The sequence below is a fragment of the Dioscorea cayenensis genome, chromosome 21 (assembly GCF_009730915.1).
Source record: "Dioscorea cayenensis subsp. rotundata cultivar TDr96_F1 chromosome 21, TDr96_F1_v2_PseudoChromosome.rev07_lg8_w22 25.fasta, whole genome shotgun sequence".
NCBI classification, from domain to species: Eukaryota; Viridiplantae; Streptophyta; class Magnoliopsida; order Dioscoreales; family Dioscoreaceae; genus Dioscorea; species Dioscorea cayenensis.
In genome coordinates, this window is record NC_052491.1 from 3,850,892 (window position 1) to 3,862,677 (window position 11,786).

General features: G+C 41.7%; 2 non-coding genes across 2 annotated transcripts; both read left to right on the top strand.

The window, feature by feature from the left end:
• The first annotated feature begins 5,503 nt into the window (after positions 1-5,503).
• Positions 5,504-5,610, top strand: LOC120252635. The gene has a single exon (XR_005534092.1). It is a non-coding gene; the product is annotated as a small nucleolar RNA R71 (small nucleolar RNA).
• Positions 5,611-8,462: 2,852 nt separating this feature from the next.
• Positions 8,463-8,568, top strand: LOC120252656. The gene has a single exon (XR_005534113.1). It is a non-coding gene; the product is annotated as a small nucleolar RNA R71 (small nucleolar RNA).
• The last annotated feature ends 3,218 nt before the right edge of the window (positions 8,569-11,786 follow it).

The following is an 11,786-nucleotide window of genomic DNA, read 5'->3' on the forward strand; positions in this document are numbered from 1 at the left end:
AATAGTGAAGAACCCCACAGGCACCGATGAAGTGGAATCAAGAAAATGAGTTGTACAATAACCCACTTAGTAGAGATAGTCAAGATTCCTCTAGAGTGTTTTCCCAGTGAGTGTGTGTATACTTCATCCCTCGCTTTCCCTATTCACACCACATTCAATGACTACCGGTGTTAGAGATGTTAAAGATGCCCTCAATAGTAAGTCAAGAGTACTTTGGCCCACATTCAATGGTTTAATATCTAGGTGAATGTATGATTGAGTTCAGGAGAGAAAACACTTCTCTTTTTTTCTTTTTTTTTTCTTTTTTTTTCCAGTTCGCCTAACGTAGACTGCACAAAATATCTTATAATCTTTCAGAGGGATACACATGCTGATTAGGCACAAGAGCCACCCAACTTACTTGATTACAATCAACATAGATGCATTCATGCTAAATTAGCAGAGGAATACTAACATAGACTCATTTTTTTTCATTTTTCCATTTTTGTTTTAAATTTTTTCTTGAGATAACAAATATATACATGTCTCCTGAGCACCTTCATGCAAAACTTCACTCAGGGATAAAGCAAAATGAACAAAAGAACCACAAGCTCTTAAAAGACCATTGAGGGAAAAATTTACCACTCTAACACTTTAAATCAAAGCAGTGGGTTAGCTGGGGCAAACAAGGTAGAAGTTCTGTGTCAAAGTTGTGAAGAAAGCACTAGATAGAAAACATGACTTCCTTATAGCACAAATAGCACTACAACTCATTAATATCATTCATTCAAGCCAGAAGGTTCTTAACAATAAATTATAGCTATCACCGGTAAAGTAAGCATGTAAATAACCCAGCCCCACACCTAGAATCGTACATTGCCCTCAATGTACATTAACCAGCAGAACATGGTGTACAATTCATAATAAATAAATGAAGCATGAAAAGGAAGGGTAAAGAGACTGCCCCATTTGGTTGATGAAGATTGTTCAGTGAAAGCACAGTCAGTGGGTAACAAAGCCAGCAAAGAGTAAAGGAGGAGAGGCACAATCTGTGAGAAGTCCTACAAAAAAAAGTAAGGTGATCACGACACTTAAGAAAATCAAGGGGAAGGAAAACATGCATAATAGTCAAAATAAAAGTAAAACAAGCCTAGCAGGGAGTGAACCCATGCTAACAAAAGAAGTCCAACTAGCAAGCCACAAAAACAATGCAAAATACAAAACATAAACTCAAGTCCATAAAAGTCTTGCTCCTAGGCTGGGTGGTGTCCGTCAGTAGGTGCAGCAGGTGCTAATGATATGGTAGTCCCTGAGGTGGTGCCAGAGGATATAGAAGACCCACGCACAAAAGAGAGGATTTCACGCATAACCCTTGCCAACTGTCTAAGAGTCTCAGTATTCTCTTAGTGTCCTTGATGAAGGGAATGAATCTCGCTCTGAATCTCTTGAAGGGGAAGCTCAACTGAAGGTGGTGCATCGTCTGGCTTAGAATCGGACTGTGGTAGAGAAACAGGAATGCGCTCACCTATGGCTGAGTACCGGAGAACGGCATATGTGTCACCGTGCTTCTCCACCATCCCCATAGAAAACATAGTAGCCATCTCCAAGGGTGAATATCCACCAACAATGTGCATGTCCCGGGTGTGCTCGATTAAACCCATACCTTGAATCATATGTGTGATATATGGCCCAGCGAAAATAGATCCAAGGCGTGTGTAAGTACCCTAATGAACAAACAGCTCGGAAAAAAGGTGTCCAAGGTGGATTGGGTAGCGCTCAATGATACTATATAGCATTAGTAAGTCAGAGCGCGTGATTACCCCAGTGCTATCACCCCGGCCTCCAATACCTCGACTTTAGAGTGCATGAACATATCGATGTGTGGGGTTGTGAAGACGAGATGCCTTCCTTGACTCATTCATGCGCCGGCAAGAGATAATATTCCAGAACCGTGTGTGTGTCATGGTGGCCAGAAAATCTATAGGAAGACGATGAAATGCGGGTGTGTTCACAACTCCCTCCTCATACAAGCACAAGAAACAACCCAGTTGTGTGTCACTAATGTTGTGCATTGTCCCAAAGGCTTGGAAACTTATTCCAGACAGTCTTATTAGGTCTATTGTGCTTAGGACCTCCAAGGTGAGTTCACGGTAAGCCGGATCATTATTTGACAAAATTCGGTCCTATCCATCATGATTGATTAATTCCTCCACGGCCTCGGCCAAACCTACAACTTCGAGATCATTGTGATCAATTATCCGGATAATACCAAAGGGTTTGGACTTCAAAAGGTTGTAGCGTGCCCTATGTTGTGGCGAGGCTAAGGATGGCACTCCACTAGGTTCCGCATCATGTCTAGGACGCTTTGATAAAACACTCTTGACCGGCATTCCTAAACAACAAAAACACAAGATCAAACCATGATTTTCATGAATATAATTATAGGGGGTATCCATATCATCATATGATGAAGAAAAAGAATAAAAAAATTTGAGTGCACAACATTTTCAATGTGAAAAATGAAAAAAATCAGCCCTTGCTACAGTACCCGTGAAATTTTTTGCAAGAGTTCTCCTAGACATGGAGCTTCCCAAAATTTACAAACGAAGTAGAAACTCAAGGGATTAAGCATACACCACATCACAACAATCAAATATGTCATTCAACCTACAAAGATAAAATAAGAACACAACAAAATCCAAGTTTGTGACAAAACCTTGTATTAGGGCTTGAAAGCTTGGAGTGAAGAGATCCGGCGAAAAAGATGGTAAAATTGCGATTAAATTACATGGTTGAGTTTCCAAGATGGAGGAGAGGGGATTAGAGAAGAAAAAACCAAGAAAAATGGTGGAGAAATGAGGTAGAGTGAAAAATAAATGGGATAAAAATAAGAGGAGAAGGTGGAGGGTGGAGTAGAGAGAGAAAGGGGAAGAACACCCCTTTAATGGGCTAGCCAGCCCATGCAAGTCCCATGCGGGCGCATGCTGCCCGCATGGGTTGGAAAATTTCAGCCTGAAAGACTCATGGGCACCATGCGGGCGCATGGCACCCGTGAGCTTTTCCGCCCATTGACTAAGGCTCACGGGCGGTCTCGCGGGCACATGGCACCCGTGAGACCCACAGCCCATTGACTAAGGCTCCTCGTGAGGGGCCTCTTGCAGCCGCAATGATGCCTGAAAGGCCATGGATCATGCCACAAGTGTCCATACGGGCCGTATACAGCCCGTATGGACCTGGAAAATCAAAAAATTGGCATGGTTCCTCTTGCAAACTCAATAAAATATGAATTACAACCATTTAAACGTCGAGAGGACAATGAAACACTACTAAACATTGCTAATTCAAGGACAAAGACAAGCGAGCAAGCCTAAGCATGAGTTGAGCACAACAACAACAACAACAACAAAAAAATAAAAAAAAATACGAAAATCTCACAAACATGAGCATTCAACCACAATAAAGAAACTAAGTAACTAAAAGAAATACGAAAATTTAAAGATGACAAATTAAAAGACTTGGGTTGCCTCCCAAGAAGCGCTTGTTTAGCGTCATTAGCTCGACGTACCTTCATTCTTACCTCATGGGGGATTAAATGGTGGGGACTTACCTCCAAACCCAAGAGAAGTGCTCCAAGATGGGAAACTAATCGAGAGGCATGAAAAGACACGGAATTTACACTTCCCCTCGAAGAATAGTCGATCGATCTCCCGTGGTGGTGACAGAGCGCAATTCATACTCACTTTCTGTTTCTTGTCCCTCTTACACCAAATTTTCCTAGTGGTTGATTTCTTTTTATTGTTCGGCCAAGGAAATGTCCCCACATAGCCTACATGCTTTACTTGTGTGGGAGGTGGATTGTTCTCCTTGTGCTCATCGTTATCCATTCCTTCCAAAAATTCATCCAAGGGGTTAATTGGCAAGACCTCTTGCACACAATCAATAATAAGCATATCAGTTTCATCAGTAAAATAGAGGGGATCATCGTGGTCCAAGGTGTGTTTCATGGCTGCCGGAAGAGTGAGAATGACATCTTCATCCCCCACTCTCAACGTCATTTTCCTCCCTTTTACATCAATTACGGCACCGGCGGTGTTAAGAAATGGTCGCCCGAGGATTAATGGTACTTTAACATCACCATCCACATCAAGAATAACAAAATCTACCGGAATAATGAACTTATCTATTCTAACCAGCACATCCTCAATAACACCACATGGTTTCTTTATAGAACGATCTGCAAGTTGTATTGTCATCTTTGTGGGCCTCATGTCTTCCAATCCTAGTTTCAAAAACAGCTTGGAAGGCATTACATTAATGAAACTCCCAGGATCAGTAAGTTTCTTAGGGAGCTTCCTCTGAATCATTGCAGAGCAGTTCCGTGGTAATGCAATTGTTTCTAATTCCTCCAACTTTCTCTTGTTAGTCAACATGTCTTTCATAAACTTTGCATACTTGGGCATTTGAGTTAACGCTTCAACAGGAGGGATATTTATGTGCAACTGCTAGAATACATTGAGGAATTTCTTGAATTAAGCCTCGTCTTTATCTTGCCTCAGCCTAGTCGGATAAGGAATCACCAGCTTGTACTCGGGTATCCTTGCTGTTAGTAGTTTAAGGGTTCCTTCATCTTGTTTTTCCTTTGCCCCTTCAACTTCACTCTCAGATGGCTTAGGGTTTTCCTGTATGGCTACCCCATTATGTTTAGTGCTTGAGCTCTCCTCGGCTCGTGCTTCAACCTATTTCCCGCTCCTGAGAGTGATGACTTTCAAATGCTTCCTCAGATTATTTTCAGTGTTACTAGGTAAGCTATCCGGTGGGCGCTCCGAATTTGCCCTAGCAAGTTGCTCAACTTGGTTTTCCAATGGTTGAATGGAGGCTTGAACATTCCTCAAAACATTGTTCACTTCAGCGAATTGATTGTTGATGTTTACAAATTTTGCCTCGGTATTGATCATAAAGCTCGCTAACACATCTTCAGTGGTGAACTTCTTCTTGGGCTGCTGAGGAGGTTGATGTAAAGGCCTTGTGGTTGCGGGGGCCGATGTTGCTGTTGTTGACCCCATGAAAAATTTGGGTGATTCCTCCACCTCGGATTATATGTGTTTCCATAGGGATTCCCGGGGCCTCTGGAAGCTTCCCCAGCATAATCAACTGCCTCTACTGGGGCATCTGTGGCTTGAGATTGGACACTGAACAGTAGCATGCCCCACTCCACAGGTCTTGCAATACAAAACTGCTCCAGAATTTGAACTTGTACCCAACACAAACTGATCGAATCTCTTTGTGAGGGCCTCAACCTTGGCGGCTAGCGTAGTGTTGTCATTTATCTCATAAATATTCCAGCTACCTTAGGGGCTTCTGCCTAGTAGACCAATGGCATTCATTAATTACCATGTTTTCAATCAAAATTTCAGCATCTTCAGGGGTTTTATTACTTAATGACCGGCCTACTGCAGCATCGATGAGCTATCTTGTTGCATAATTCAAGCCATTACAAAGCTTCTGGATCCTCATCCATGAGGAAAAACCATGATGGGGACACTTGCGTAGGAGATCCTTGAATCTCTCATGTGCTTCAAAAAGTGTCTCGCAGTCTCCTTGCCAGAATGCAGAAATCTCTTGTCTCAATTTAGCGGCTTTGCCTGGTGGGAAATACCTAGCAAGAAATTTGTCCACAATTTCATTCCAAGTGGTGATCGATCCCGGAGCCAATGAAGTAAGCCATCTATATGCTGCTCCCCTTAGACTGAAAGGGAATAATCTCAATCTTATAGCATCATCGGACACTGAGTTAATCCTGAAGGTGGAACAAATTTGGAGGAATCGAGACAAATGAGCATACGGGTCTTCCTCAGCTAGCCCATCAAATTGTACGGAATTTTGAACCATCCCAATTGTGCTTGCTTTGATTTCAATGTTATTAGCCGGCACGATGGGAGCATGCACACTGTATTCCTAACCAGTAAACTGAGGCCTTTCATAATCAGACAAGGTTCACATTGGTTCTGCCATGACTGAAGGTTCACTAAACTCAACTCGTGTTCCTTGATGTTCAGAACTCTCAGCTACCTCTCCCAATCTTTGATGCAAGGCTCTCTTGATTTCATTGACTGGTTCTACCAGATCTGCTTGATTGGCGCGTGTCATAAGATGGTGCCTTGCACAGTAATGAGAGTCAATGATTAGGAAATAAGAGGACGATAGTGAAACAAAATAAAGGCAAGTAAAAGGAAAAATATGTGCAAAAAGGAATAAAAAGAGGCAAAAGTACAGAATTAAAGAAACAATGGCTAAATCAATAAACTCTAGGTTTTCTGAGTATTCTTTGTGGGTCCCCGGCAACGGCGCCAAAAACTTGATACACGATCCGCAAGCATACGGAGTCGTCAAGTAATACCTCTCGTGCGAGCACGAGAGGGTCGTATTCCCTCGGCCCAAGGATTTACCTTTACTTTCTCTTCGCGTATTGTCTAGACGAAAGATTTGAAGGGTTTCTTTAATCTACTAATTAAAGTGAAAGAACTACAAGTGGAGTCTAAAACAAGGCAAGGGTATAAAATCAAGGGAAAGAAGTGGTCATGGATGCAGATTCCCTAGGGGCTACTAAAGTGTAAAGGATGTTAAGAATGTCATGCAATTGAGTGTTTGGACCTAGAGATTTTCTAAATTAGATAAACTTGATGGTCATGGCAATTGACCCCTAATCTGGTATAAGTATTGATACGGAATTTCTTCCGATCAAATCCTCATACGATTGCATTAACAAAAGGGAAAATCTCTAATTAGAGCCGGAACACAACTTGGTCTAGCCCTAATATTGGAGGGGTATAAAATACCCGATGGTCATGATGTATTCGTACATAAATTCCTTCCAAACTTGGTGTGTCTAGTACAAGGGCGATGGTCACGCTACCAAGTACAACCTAGGAGTTGGTTTACAGAGTTCTCATGTAAGAAACACATCAAATGCACCAAGAATGAATCACAAACACACAACAATTGCAATAGACAAAATTAGATCATCCAAATTCACAAGTTCACCCCAAGGTTCACAGGCATCCGGTCACCTTGGGGTCCACTCGTCCATGGAAACAAATACAAACAATAGGTCCATGAAAACAACTACAAATGTCATAAGAAAACTTCCTCAAACAATAGAAGTGAGATGGCAAGCCAAGTGAACTGGAAGGCTTCCACGGACGCCGTGATTGGGGCTGCTTCCCTTGTCGTCTACAAACTCCCAAAGAAGAGATTGATGAAGATCTAGGCAAACCAAGCTTCTCCCTTTGATTCTCCTTCTCCAAAACGTCTGATCTTGCCTCCTCTGAACTGGTCAAAGTCGGCTCCAAGAACTCCTGCAAAAGCTTTCTCCAAACACCTCCCACCTTTTTCCCTAGAAATTCAGTACAATATATATCTCGTCATATCCATACAGGCTCCATGCGGGGGCATGGAGCCAGAAAAGGTATCCGTGCTACATTGCTCAGCTACAGTATCCGGGGGTTGTTAAATTCCAGCAAACCTCACGGTCACCCATGCGGCCTCATGGACCCCGTGAAGCTCACAGCCGAATGCCCGCAGCATGAATAGTGACTCCGCTACTTTACCGCTATAGTGCCTACTACAGTACTCGAACCCCAACAATGCCATTTTTGGTGTCGAATTCATCCAATTTGCATTTTTGAGCTTCGTTCGACTCTTTTAAGATTTGCAACACCAAAATAACCAATTTATACTTAAATGGGCATCAATTTATTAAAATATACACAAGTAATACAAGATTAATATGTATAAAATATGTACATTTAGGTGTTTATCAATTCTCATGCTTGTGCAAAGAAGTGGTGTGGTTGCGAAGTGTAGCCTCGACTGATTAAAATCTTATATCTGATGATTGCACAAATCTAGTCAAGGCCTTCTCTAAATCAGTCATTCGGGTTTCCAAGCCTAAAACTCGGTTCTCTATGTTTGGGGCTTGTTGTTGTTGGAAACCTGTTGGTACCATGGCCTTTTGTGGTCCTTGGTTATTCCACGAGAAATTTGGATGATTCTTCTAACTAGGATTGTAGGTGTTGCTATATGGATTCCCTTGGTTCCTCATTGCATTACCCACAAAATCCACTTTCTCCACTGAAGATGCATCACCAATAGAGATCGGGCATTCGGAGGGAGCATGTCCTCCACCGCATCCGGTGCAAGTAGTCACGGCCGCCACTCTATTAGAAGTTATAAGGTCTAACTTCTTACTCAACGATTCCACTTGAGCCGCCAATGAAGTTACTGCATCTATTTCTTGAAGCCCGGCCACCTTTTTCCTTTCCCGTGCATTCCACTGATAACTATTCATGGCCATGTCTTCTACTAACTGTCGGGCTTCTTCCTGTGTTTTACTACCCATTATACCTCCTGCGATGGTATATAGCAATTGCCTTGTACTCAGATTCAACCCATTATAGAAAGTCTTAATAATCATTAATTAAGGAAATCCGTGCTGTGGGCATCTCCAAAAATATCCTTGAAGTGCTCCCATGTCTCAAACAATGACTCTAACTCCATCTGCACAAACGATGATATCTCATTGCAAAGCTTGGCCGACTTCACTAGAGGAAAGTATCTAGCAATAAAAGCTTCGACCATCTTGTTCCAAGTCGTGATGGAGGCCTTGGGCAAAGAATATAGCCACTGCTTGGCTCTTCCCTTGAGAGAGAATGGGAAAGCCCTCAATCTAATAACATCATCCGATACACCGTTAATCTTCAGCATATCACAAACTTCCAAGAAGTTCTCTATATGGTTGTTTGGATCCTCATCGGCCAAACCATTGAACTATGGTGATTGTTGAATCATTTGGATGAATGTTGGCTTCGGCTTGAAGTTTGGAGCTGTAATCGGGGGTCGCATAATACTCTGTTGCTCATTTTGCTCATTTGGTTCTGCTATATTATCTAACCCTTCAACTTCTATTTTAGCTTGATTAGACGGTTCTTGCACAGGTTCTTTTCCCCTTCTTCTGAGTGTACATTCAAGTTCGGGATCTCCTTCAATCAATATCGAAGGGTTCCCTCTGGTCATAACCTGGAGCTGCACCCAAAGAAAGAAAACAAATCTGAACGATGATAGAAAAAGAAGACATGAAATATAATGACAACCCCTACTCCTCGGCAATGGCGCCAAAAACATGACAACGCCCCTTGTGTATGTCCCGCAAGTGCACAGGTTTGTCGAAGTAATAAATCCCAGATGAGTGAGTATCGTATCCACAGGGAGTAGGGAATAAAAATACTTGAATTGTTTCATAACTAAGCGAAAAGTGAATAATAGCTGTGTTATAAGATGTAATGTAAACAAAATTAAAAGAGACAAGAGAAAAAGGCACAAGTAAAGGGGAAGTAAGGCAATCGATACAAATGGGGTACCCGGATATTGTTCCACTTAGGACAATCGTTTCAAGTGTAAAAACCCTCTAATATGCTTTCTAACTAATGCATTAATGAGTCATGGATATCCTTCAATACATGATCCCAAATCTAAGTTCAACCATGCCTAACTCTATATATGTCCCGGAGGAGAAATTAAACAATCTCTCAACCTCTCACTCGTATAGAATCGCAATGAGATCTATTGATTCCAAGTGATAAATTCTCTTCCTAGATGTAGACCTAACCCTTTGGTCCAGGTGAAAGGTCCCTAGTCACAATTAAGCCTAGGTGCTAAAATCACTTTATCACTTCACTCCGTTATCTCTACAACTAAGCCTTAGTGGAAGGTCATCCCTTTGCCCATTCACTCTACTATAGCTGCAAAGAACTTGAGGAAATGGAAGTAGGATGAATCCGCTTGATGGGAAATGGAGGCATGGATAATTTTCACTAGGCCCGTGTGGATTCTCTGAAATTTTCTTTTTTGGCTAGTTGTGAACAGTAACTTCTCTAGTAGATTGCTACAATGTTTCTAACATTGCCCTGCCACAGTAACGGCCTGAAATACTCCCGAATCCATGTTTTCATCGAGGTAACATAAACTGGCGCATATTTACATTATAGGTCACTTTCCTTCTTCAGCAACAGCTTTATCGGTGAAGATCTTGCTATTAATGTACAACCCGAGATACTCGAATGTGACTGCCTTTGTGCCCCTCCAAATCATTGTGCTAACATTAATACACGGAGGTTGGCACACATTCTCGCATCTTAAGCCCGACTTATGTCTTTGCATTTGATCCTTCTTAAGATTTCATCCAAATGGTGCATTCACGATCTATATTGGTTTCTTTCTCTAACATTCGGCTTCACAACCCTATATGTGTGAAAGTAACATAAATGCACATGTATTAGCGCTAAAAGCTGATAAAAGTAGTGCTCATCATAAGGAAAGAATACTTCGCATTCTTATCACACAAGCACTTATCACCTACATTATTAGGCTCATCATGGGGATGGGCCTATTGGACGCAATCAGAGGGGTGGAGAAAATGATTGTACCACCCCACCTTGGCTTGGAGACCATGCCACTGATGGGTATGATCCATAGATATAGAGACGGGGTGTATATGCTAAAAATACCCCCACCTGAGAGAGCTGAGGGAGGAGGAGACGCTGCTAAGGGGTCTCAGCCAGCGCAAGAGCCACAGATGGAGACAGAGATACCCCCCACAGCATAAGAGCCACCTCTTGTGTATATATTTTCCCCCACTCAAGCCCATGATCATTTTGAGAGGTTCGATAGTGCTATAGGGATATTATAGGAAGACTTGGCAGAGGTTTGTACGACACAGGCCACGAACCATATAGAGGTTATGGTGCGTCTCCACATCTTACAGCAGACTCTCAAGCGAGATACAACATCTCCCTTTGTGATGAGATCGAGGACTCCTTTGGCATCAGCCACACCATCATCACCAGTTACAGCATCAATTGACCCACCACCTATAGTATCTTCACAAGTAGTAGCACTAGCATAGCTAGCAGACACTGACACCTGAGGCATCGATTTTTTTACTTGTTTTCATATTTCATTTCTACATTATATTTTAGACTTGTATTACTCAGAAAGGATCTTCCTTCTGAGTTCATCTTTTATTTTCATTGCTTTCTCTTTATATACTCGAGTTATTTTGTTTTTGTTGACCTTCACTGAACCCCCTTGTGTATACGTGTAGATGATCTTGTGAGTATGGAATTTGAGGGCTAGTCATGGACATAGTCAATGTGATATTCACATGGCCGTGTGTGCTCCACATCCCATTGGAACTCAACTCCCAAGAAATATAGCTCTATCAAACATACCATTAGGAGTTCAAGGGAGTATTGTTTCAATTGTCCACCTCTATATATGTTTTTGATTGCTATATATTTTATTGTGCTTGCATGCGTACATTGAGGCCAATGTACATCTTTAAGTGAGTGTGGGGGTGGGGAGGAGTTCGCATTACACAAATTCTATACTTATGCGTTGATTGTGTATGCTCATGTAGCCAATGGCGGTTCACCTTAGTTGCAATGGTTGTATTCTTACGTTTAGGAGAATTTTTAACATTGAATGTTCTCATGCTCTAGTTTTTACTTGTATTTTTATGAATTTTTGACCGATTGACACTTGTTGCACTACTCATTCATTAGACCTTATCGAGACTCAAGTTCGACATTTAAGAGACTAGTTTTAGTTTGTTTCTTGCTTTAGTTTCTTTGAAATAATAATAATAATAATAGAAAAAAAAGTTATGTTTATTTGTGCATTGGGGGTGGAAAGAGCTACCACCTATTAAGTATGAAGCTACTCTCATAAGTCGTATACTAGTTATGCCCTAA